General features: G+C 39.3%; 2 pseudogenes; one reads left to right on the top strand and one right to left on the bottom strand.

Annotated features, from left to right (window-relative positions):
* Positions 1–10,985, bottom strand: part of LOC101995939 — a 51,694-nt pseudogene that overhangs the window by 11,164 nt on the left and 29,545 nt on the right.
* Positions 6,928–10,985, top strand: part of LOC101996218 — a 6,374-nt pseudogene continuing 2,316 nt past the window's right edge.

The following is a 10,985-nucleotide window of genomic DNA, read 5'->3' as shown; positions in this document are numbered from 1 at the left end:
AAATGTTAGCCCTCTTCTTTACCACAGGACTGCCCTTTAAACTGCCTCATGCTGGTTTTCTCTATTAAACTGGATCTTCATTTCTTTCTGCCAGACTTGTTTCTTTTTCACTGCTGGCCTAAATGAGTCAACAGTGATAAACACCCAACATAATAAATCCTTTTCCAAGAAACAGCCAATTATTTTTTAATTGCCCCTTATTCAGTTTCTCAGGGAATAGATAAAATAGGAATGATATGGGGAGTGAATATTATAGAAATGACCTCTAATTTTTTCATGGATTCTATTTCCAACTTACATCCTATGAGCTCAAGCTCCACTGTCAGCATCCCTTTCAATCCTCCCACGTTCCTGGTCTTACAAGAATAGCTAACGAAGCTCTGGCTGCACCTTCTATGGCTTTTGCCATCTAAAGTCCTAATATCGTTCCCTTTCCTCCAAAAGACAACGTTCCCATGTTCTCCCCAGCAATAATAAACACTTCTTGTATATCACCTGTTGTTCTGACTTGCCTGTTTCCTGCTGTTATTAAATTCTCTCTAACTAAAATCATCTCAGGTAATGAGCAGTTTTATTTTACTGAAATTGACAGGTCTATAACCCACAATTGTGGGAGCTTAGGTTTGAAATTCAAACTAGGAATGAAAGTCAAAAACCACAGAGAAACATTGTTTACTGACTTTTGCTCTTGCTTAGTAATGGGTCCTAAGCAAGATTTTTTTATTTTCTTTTATTGCAGGGGGGGGGAATTAAGTGTTTTTATTTTCTTTGTGATTCTTTTATTGTAATTTTTATTTCTGGATTACGTATTTATCTTTTAAAAGAAAAAAAGGTCTCTTTTTTCATTATATTTACCAATCCAAGTTTTTACTCCTTCCTCTGCTCCCATTCTCTCCATATAACATTCTACTCCACCCCCATCCAATCCTCAGAGAGGGTGAGGTCAAAGGCCCTCTCTACTATGTCTAGGCTGAGCAAGGTATCCATCCAAAGAGAAGAGTTTTCCAAAAAAACCAGTACATGCAGTAGGGATAAATTCTGGTGCCACTGTCAGTGGCCCATCACTCTGCCCTACTCATGCAACTGTCACCCACATTCAGAGGAATTAGTTTGGTCCTATGCTTGTTCCTTTGCAGTTCAGCTGGAGTTGGAGAGCTCCCATTAGCTCAGGTAAACTGTTTCTGTGGGTGAACCCATCAAGGTCTTAACCTCTTTGTTCACATTCTCACTCCTCCCTCTCTTCAACTGGACTTTGGCAGCTCAATCCAGTGCTCCAATGTGCATCTCTGCCTCTGTTTCCATCAGTTGCTGGATAAAGGTTCTTTTCTTCTTATCCTTCTCAGGCCCACTTGATTAGTTTAATCAGAGACTCTGTTTTCATTTCTCAACTGCCAAGACCCAATGAATCACACAGAAACTATATTAATTATATTACTCTATAACTAATGGCTCAGGCATATTCCTCATTAGCCCTTACATCTTAAATAAACCCATTCCTATTAATATATGTATTGTCGCAAGGCTGTGACTTACTGGTAATATTCTGGCCTCTTCTCCTTCAGTGGCTATATGGTATCTCTTTGACTTCACCAATTTTCTCTATTACTGTTCAGATTTCCCATCTGACTTTAATTGGCTAAGCCATTGGCAAAAATAGCTTTATTTATCTCCCAATGAAGTAAGATACACACAGATGGACATCCACATCATCTCCCCTTTTCTGTCTAACTTAAAAGGAAGGTTTAATTTTAACATAGAAAATATTACAAATACAAAACAGTTATCAAAACACAATTATAGTTACAATATTTAGTCAACTTACATTTTGCAAAGGTAAATAATCCATCACCTTTCCTATCTTTATGAGTCTAAACTTTTATATCAAATATATATTACCACAACTAAGGAAGACTATAATTATAACTATTTAGTTCTCAACTCCATCAAAAAACCCAGAAGGATATATCATTAGCCTGGAATATCTGTGGAAACAAAAGCAGAACCTGTTTCCCAAAGTAACATACCCTTAACTCAAATTTTGAAGTCAAGATACCTTTAAAATTTATGTTGGGCTAGCATGGCAGCCCCCAGAATCAAATGTCTCTCTGTAGACAAAAATTCAAAGAAAACAAAATAATATAAGCAACCCAGACTCTTTGTATATTTTCCATGTATTTAATGCCCCTTGATTGACTTATTCAATTTTTTTCTTTAAGAACCTCAGTATTACATCCTTATATTATTTTTTAATCTATGATTCTGTCCACTGGAAATGATGTGGAAGATGAGAGGAATTCAGCATGGTGATGGAATGAGACAGGTGTGACAGCAAAGACAGGAAATAAATCGAAAGTTTGTAAGCTTTCTTCAAATGTAGTACCAGTGCAGAAACTATCCCTGGTTTCTTGTGATTCATATAGAAGTTTTAGAGAACACGCTAATTCTGATCCATGCAAAATTACATCTGAAAACTCAATCAGTAAAAACCACCCTCCTTTAATTCAGAATAAATTACTTTGAATCACTAGTACTACTTTGAACCCATTTTTTTCCTGTAGGTAGGCAGCTGTAAATATGGTTTGTATGATAAAAAATCACAATAAAATATTTCCATTTTTAAAAAGGATATAAAGAAATCAAATTCTTAAATCACAGTCTCTTTAAAATTCCAATATTTAAAAAGTAAACAATGTCTAAAATGTGTATTATTTGAAAAAGATGAGTAAAAGTCCACTGCTTAAAAAAAAAAAGGAAGAATAGGGGCATATCAAATAATCAAAGGTATTTGAGGAAACCCAAACAGAAAGCTATGCTCCAGTTCTTAAGGATATTCTAAACTCTCACAGTCCAGAGAAGTTCAATGTTTCAGGCTTTGCTATCCCTAGCACAACAACTTTTCTACCACACTAGCTTCATTCGGCACAGGGAACTATCCTGACTATCCTATGGTTCTAGAATCTACCACACCTTCAGGTGTTCACTGTAAGTAATGTCCCCTCTGCAGGTGTTTCAAATCTGTTAAAAGGTCATCAGGGCCCCATGAGCCCTTCAACCTTGGATTGTCCATGAAAACACCAAGGCAGAAGAACCCGCAGCAAACTCCCAAAAAGTGTGCGCTCTAACCAGATAGCAAGTAAGGGTAGTTTCTATTTCTTCAACATAGTTGTTGTTGATTCTACTATTAACATGATTACACTGTATCCACAGTCAGGAGGCAGAGAATCATAAATCTTGGCCCTTATTATAAAATCCAGTACCACGACCATGTAATACAATAGTTCTATCAATCCTGGAAGGGAGAAGGGACTTCTCATCTCAAGGAACTTAATATACAAGATATTCTCTTATAACAACACCACAGAGAATAACATGATCTAGGTAAGCCCTCAAAGGTTGGCCTGGAATAGTCTTCCTTGCCTGAATCTAGGTCTTATCTAGCTGAAAATCAATATCAACCATCAAACAAAATTAATAAAATTTTCTGTGCAGACAGAAAAAAACCTTGCTTTTTTAGTGATATATCAAATATCAATGAGCCATGTTTGAGGTCAAAGTATATAAAATGTTTAGAGTATGGGCTTACTCCTTTCCCTGATGTAAGCACCAGCACATGGAAAGAGACAGGCATCTAAGATTAAAAAAAAAAAACAACAATCTCTTTATAAAACTTTTCAAAAACCCAAAACTGAAACTAACGAGTAAGAAATTTTCTGAATATAATTGGTGAAGGTCCATAATTTCCAAGAAAATGAATAATATAATTAGATTACAGTAAAAACAGGATACAGATTCACATAATATGCTTTCTATATTTTCCACAAAGATCCATCAAGCAAGAATGTGTACAATGTTTGTGAAAAGAAAGGTGTTGAAGAAAAAAGTCAAAAACAAAAGCAGGAATAGTCAACTTTTAATCAAAGACCACAGAAAACTTAGCGAGAGAAAATGTGATCTTGATCAAAGTTACCCAGCTACCTTTGACTATATGTGAACAGAAATTAAATAAACACAAACGGCACAACTTTCACAAAGTTATCTCAAAGTGACACTTAAAGTGTTGTTCCTGACCCCCAGTTACTGATAAATCTTCAAAGACAGAAGCCTCATGGTAAAATGTTCTCTTTGCAAATAGAGAAGATCTCTTGTGATGGCTCTCCAGCCCCTTGTGCTTTCTTCTGGTTTCAGATAAATGCAGTCCCACTGATGACCAATCCCAAAACAGCCTAGAAAAATGATTTAAACTCTGCTTCCTGCTACATGGATTATGGCAGAAGATGTGGATTGTGCCCTATCTACCTGTCTAACACATTGCACACCTGAGAAATCTCTGCACATCAGAAACTCCTTTTGTCCCCTGGAATTAAGCTTCACTGGATCCCACCACTGCAGCTAGTGGTAACACCATGTTAAAAGCACTCTACTAAACTACTGCTCTACCAGGTCCTAAACAATTTGTAATCTTTATAACACAAACCTGAAATTGGAATGCAATATTCAGAACTTCTAGAAACTAAACCTTCAGTTTTCTAATCTCTCTTCCCACTGTACAACAAAAGCAGTGCCCATGTGTGTACTCTGGACAGAGATACAACCAGCATCATTTCCTTCCATTCCAGGGCTGCAGTATTTCCATATACAAAGAGGCTCAGAGAACAAGGGCCACTGCCACCATGAACTACATGGACCAACATAACTACAGTCTGTCTCATGGCCCATCCAAGTCACAGCAGAAATGTCAGCTCAACAGATATGCTCTGAACACCCAACACTCACTATGGGATAGCTTGTGGTCTTCCTTACCATTCCCTACTGCAGAGACAGAAGAAAATCATGGAAAGAACCAACACTACTTGCCACTAGTACTCCTGATTACTAACCCTTCCCAGAATCCCTCATTGGCTAGGGCCTCCCAGCTGGGTCTCATAATATTAGCAGCTCCTCTACTGGAGGATCAGAGATCAAATGACTCAGACAGCACAGTCCTCCAGTTCTGCCCTCACAGCCCAGCAGACAGGGACCTAGTTTAGAAAGACTGTATTTAGTACACCTTATTCCACTCTCCTGGAGCACATCCTGTTTCTCATCCAAAGCACAGGATCCTTTGTGTGCACATTCCATTGCACACTCACTTTCCAGGGCATCCATCCCATTGCCTCAGAGGTGCAAAGTCCTGCAGACAAACACAAGACACATTTATAAAGTAACTACTGTTACTGTGTAATTGTGGTTACATTGTTAAAGAAAAGCAGACCAGGGTTGGAGAGATGGCTCAGAGGTTAAGAGCACTGACTGCTCTTCCAGAGGTCCTGGGTTCGATTCCCAGCAACCATATGGTGGCTCACAGTCATCTGTAATGAGATCTGGTGCCCTCTTCTGGTCTGCAAGCATAAATGGAAGGAATGTTGTATACTAAATAAATAAATCTTAAAAAAAAATGACCATAATTAGAAAATAATTGGGATCATGTTAGGGCTTGGAGGCATCAAAAAGAACATAAATATGATGTAGTTTTCATCTCAAAAATCTTTGAAAAGTTGAAACAGACTTTTTACCATGTGCTCCATAGACTAGGTATCTGTATTAGAGCACACAAAAGATTTATCATATATTTCTCTAATAATAAACATCTTAATCCAGAAAAGTAACAGTCCTGTGAAGCAGGGCCACAGCATTTTGCCCAGATCTTCTATACAGTTTGGATGAACTACTGTAAATATACCAACTAGGTTTAAAGGTCAGTCCCTTATCCAGATTCTTGATAACTGTGGTCTGTGTACTCAAACAATGATCATTCAGGACATTCACAGAGCATCTACACTTGACTACCTGATTCCACAGAGCTAACCTCAATGACTGTTGGAGGGAGAAAACTCTCACCCTGTGCCCAGCCTCTCCCTTTCTACACTGTGTCTCCACCAGCTTCAAAGTTGGTCAGTGAGTTCAACTCTTGCACAGGTCCCTCTTCTTATAGTCCCCAATAAAAGCCAGAAAGATCAGCAGACACTCATTAACTGCTCTACTTTTCTTCCTCATTGACAAGTCAAGGTCAAACCTGGAAGGAGTTGCAGGACTGTCTTCCCAGCACTGGGCAGCAGAGGCAGGAATAGATGTTCAAAATGATTCTCAATTACACAGCATGAGGCAAGCCTAAACTATAGGAGACATTGCTCTACACAGAAATCAATAGTCAATATCACTTGAGAGAAATGAAACGCAATTACTAATGGCTTAGAAACATTAGAGAACAGAAACAAATAGAGATAACAGTAGCAATACACTGAAAGTATTTGAAAATGACAGCAGTTAGTGATTTTTAAAATAATAAAAATACTGCACTTTTAAGATTAAATAAAACTTTCGATATTGATTTTGAAAAAGATAAGGCCCTTGTATAGGAGATGGGATGTCATTAATAAGAGATAGATTGATGTTGCCCACATACATATGTTGGCTGCTGAGATCTGTAACCAACACTAAGAGTTAGTCAATGGCCTGTTTCTCAAATCTCTGAGCTGACATAACTGTGTCAAGCAAAATCAATCATATCTGCATAGGATAGTTGCCTAATTGCAAATTTAATGTTCCTGTCTCAAGATAACCTTCCCAATCTGTACACCTCCACATAATGGTCTGTGTTCATTCACATGATGTTAATTAAAATAAAACATGCTGGGAAATTACAAATTCACTCCCACTACCACAATCAGGCCCTTTTTCATAATGGTGATTCCAACAGCTGATTGATTTTCTATGCTGTTTCCCCTGCAGTGTACACAGTAAACTATTCCTCTTATTGTGGTCTGAGGATGGAAGGAATGCTCCATATGCAAATCCTTTCCCTGCAACTGCAATGCGTAGTCAACTGCATGACTCAAATGCATAATTTAAAACTGTGAGGTGGTACAGTCATTTTTAAAAGAATTTTGAATGTCTAATGTAGAGTACAGCAAGGTCATTGCCCTGGACAGCAACAGGTAAGGGCTAAGGCCACCTGAGTCAACATAAGAGAACTTCTCTGAAAAACAATTTTTCTAGCAGGATGGAAACGCAGCTGTTCTAGAATTAATATGCCTTTCCATTGAGAAACCATTTCCCACACCTAGGAGATTAATAAAGAAAATCCTCTTTAATGATGGTATACATCAATCTCTGGCTAAAGCTCAAACAGGAGCCAGCTACACAGATTTTGCATTCCACATATGCTATTATTCTTGAGTGTCCTTTAGGTTCAAGCTCCAGGTTACGCCTTGAATAATTGAAATAGACACAGGCAACTTGCCAGGCTAGACATTTAGGCAGATGGGAGAGTTACAGAGCAAAGATATTCTCAGGATAATTTTTTAAGTGTACTTGTGACCTAAATCATTCTTCAGAGACAGCGTTCTGAGGTGAAGGTCACAGGGGGTGAGAAAGACAGGAAAAGTAAAATGTAAAAAAGCTAAAAAGTTAAGGTGGGTAGGTCCTGCAGATGCCTACTAAGCTAAGAAAAATAGCATCTTGCCTGGTGATGGTGGCACAGGCCTTTAATGTCAGGATTTAGGAGTCTGGGCCCTGTGATCTCCGTGAGTTTGAGGACAGCCTGGTCTACAGAGTGAGTTCCACGATAGTCACGACAGTCCTACAGATATAAAAGAGGTGCCAATGCCTCCTAGAGAAGCTTGTTAGAAGCTTGTTGGCAACTTCTTTATATCACTAATTCTACTCTTCTACTTTGCAGCTTAGAAGTGCAGTGCTACCCAATGGGTGAGCTGCCTTGATAACCTCCACATAGTTAAATATAAATGGAGATTGTATGTAAAGGTTAAATGCAAAGTGCTCAATATCTAGAAGATGCTGGAGTTACTAGGCCTCTCTGAATGTGGCAAACTGTTTCCATGAATGCATCAAGCCTGTTGAAGTTGACAAGAAAGATGTTTGTACACACAACACCCTGCTCCCAATTCTCTAAGCAGATTAAGCCCACAGCATAGTTATTCAGAGGCCTGTCCCTAGGTCTATGAATTAAAAAGGACCACATGAGACTTTAAAACACAGGGAATCTGGTGGCAGGTTCCCACACAGATCCAGGGAGGATGCATCATGCTGTCTCCAGCCCCTCACCCTCTGCTCCTCCCCATCTGGAGACAGCATTACCCCGCTCACCATGTTGTGGTTTTCCAGATTGCCAAAGCTCTCAGTTCATTATCTCCCAGCAGCAGCAACTTCATCACAGCACACAAAAACACTGTCGCCAGCGCTTAGGCAAAGCCGAGTCTGAAGGCGGCTGCCCGGAAGAGCTCGTCTCCGCTTCTAACTGGCAGGTCAGAAGGACCTGATTGGCTAGTGAGGCCTGAGAGACAAGAACACCTCCCTTGGGGCAATAGTGTGCTTAAAGATACAGCACAGTGGTTCTTGGCCGTTCCAGTCGAAGATCTTTTCAAGGACGGCCAAGATTTGCATTTCAATTGCACTCGCCCCTGGCTCCAAAAGCAGACCCTGCCGTCTTCTTGCGCTCCACAGGAACTTTCCTTTTTTCCTCCAGGACACACTGTGACTAGCTAGCCTGTACTGTGCACTGTGCTAGTTGGGTGCAGTGATTTCCTGTCCCACACGGGGAAGGATGCCCAGAATATTCATAGTTAAAGAGAGTTTTAAGGTCAAAAGGAGATGTTTGTTCTGTGCCTTGCCTCATGCTGAGGTAGGATAAAATGAAGATACTTTTTACATGGTTTTCACACAACAGAAAAAAGAAAAGCAGGAACCAGATCTTAAACAAAATGACAGGTCTTTCCCCCATCAGAAAGCTGGATGATGGCTCCATTGCTTTGCGAGTTTTATTCCTGAAATTCAAAGTAACCTCCAGGCAAATGTATAATAATCAAAAGAGTAGTGTTCATGGAAATTTGAATTTGTAGAGAATAATGGAGCTCGGAAGAATGTCTTCATGAGCACTATTGTCAGCCAGCACATCTTCCTCCATGGTCAGGTGAATAAAATAAACTGCAGTATTCAAGATTCTCTACATGGCCGGGTGGTGGTAGCACATGCCTTTAATCCCAGCACTTGGGAGGCAGAGGCAGGTGAGTCTTTGTGAGTTTGGGGCCAGCCTGTTCTACAAGTGCTAGCTGCAGAGAAACCCTGTTTTGAAAAGAAGATTCACTACAAAAACAGAACAGGGAGAATGAATTTCACTATGTATGTAGAAAGTGGGCTTATTAGAATGTCTCACAAGCTGCGGTTCAGGTCATCTAAAAATAGTTGCCTACCAATGGCAATGAAGAATGCAGGAGATTGGTTCTCTGCCTTTTGTCTAAGATCAAGTGAAGAATCCAATAGTTGTTCAGCCCATGATGTACAATGTCTCAGCTGGTTTTAAGTATACACCAAAATTACAAGAAAGTAGGCTCTAAAGCTAGTAAAAAAAATGAGCTTGGTAGTCAGAGCTAGAGCAAGAAGGCAAAACCAGAGACTTTTCTTCTTCAATATACTTTATATGTGACTGTTGCTGCCAGGATGGGAGATGCTGGTTAAAGTTGGGTCATAGATTTTGTTTGAATCAGATTATTTTTTGAGATTTCAAGACAGGATTTTTCTGTGTAGTTTTGAATCTCAATCTGTAGGCCAGACTAGTCTCAAACTCAGAAAATCCCACTGCCTCTGCCTCTTAAGTGATGGTGTTAAAAGTGTGCACTGACACCAAGCAGCTAAAGGTGAGTCCTATTATCTCAAATTATACAGATTAATGGAGGATTTTCCCACTTCAAAACCTTTAAGTAAAATCTCTCTCAGGTATAATGAATTCTTTATGTATTAGTTAACCCCAGAGGTAATCAGTTTGACTACGAAAAATAGCCATTTCAACAGCCAAGACAGAAGAAATGAGAAAAAAAAATCTTGCCTGTAGGAGGCACAAAATGCATGGGAGTTATTTTCAAAACAGTGTTTTTCCTCAACAAAGGAAGCATGGGGATTTTACTTAGGAAGTCTGAACATAAAAGATAGAGAACACAAAACCAGAAAACTTCAAGGAAAAGTCACCTAACAGCCCTCTATACAGTGATCTTGGGTGAACGGTTATGACAATCTCTATTAATCTCAGAACAAAGCAGCTTTTGCTCTGAGCAGGGTGACTAGGCAGAAGGCCAGAGCTGCTTCCATGCAAGTCAAGGAGTCCATTTTAACTAGCCCTGGCTTGTTGTCTGTCTCAAGCTTGTAACATCACTGTAGAGAATTTCGTTCTTTCTTTTTTCTAACAATTGCCCTATAGCTAATCACCAGGTGAGGCAGAGGGAGCACAGGAACAAGCAGGATGTTTTAGCTGGTTGGCCAGAAATTATCCTCAAGATGAACCACAGGATCAAGGGTAGACCCATGGGCCCTACATGGTTTATGAAATTTATTTACATATCACTGTAGCACAAAGTCTAATTGATCTAAATTACAAAAAGACAGAGTCAGATATTGAGGTAAATGCTAAAAGATTAGAGAAATAAAGGAGTCAAACACTATAAAGATCTTTTATGTCTACTGAATCCTCAGACCAAAGTGAGCAAGATCCTGTCTCCAGGAACACCCAGATTGAATGCCGTGGGTTCCTGTCCCCTCCCACAATATATTCCTCTCTATTCCAAGCCAATTTGAGGACTATAGGTGTTAACTCTTCTATAGAGTTCTAGTAGGATTCTGCTCTGAAACTGTCCACTGTGGGATTTTTTTTGGGGGGAGGGCAAGGAGTTAGGCTTTTGAGGTCTTCTTCAGTTTTCTTGAAGGTTATAGGTCTATTTAAATTGTTCACATGGTCTTGATTTAATTTTGATACGTGGCGCCTATCCAGAAAACTGTCCATTTACTTTACATGTTCCAATTTTGTGGAGTATAGTTTTTTGTAATATGACCTAAAGTTTCTCTGGATTTCCTCAGTGTCTGATGTTATGTCTGCCTTTTTGTTTATGCCTTTGTTAATTTGGATGTTCTCTCTCTGCCTTTTCGTTAATTTGGATAAGGGT

Source organism: Microtus ochrogaster, unplaced genomic scaffold (assembly GCF_000317375.1).
Source record: "Microtus ochrogaster isolate Prairie Vole_2 unplaced genomic scaffold, MicOch1.0 UNK250, whole genome shotgun sequence".
Taxonomy (NCBI): Eukaryota; Metazoa; Chordata; class Mammalia; order Rodentia; family Cricetidae; genus Microtus; species Microtus ochrogaster.
The sequence above is the reverse complement of the archived record's forward strand: the minus strand, read 5'-3'. Positions and strand labels throughout refer to the sequence as shown.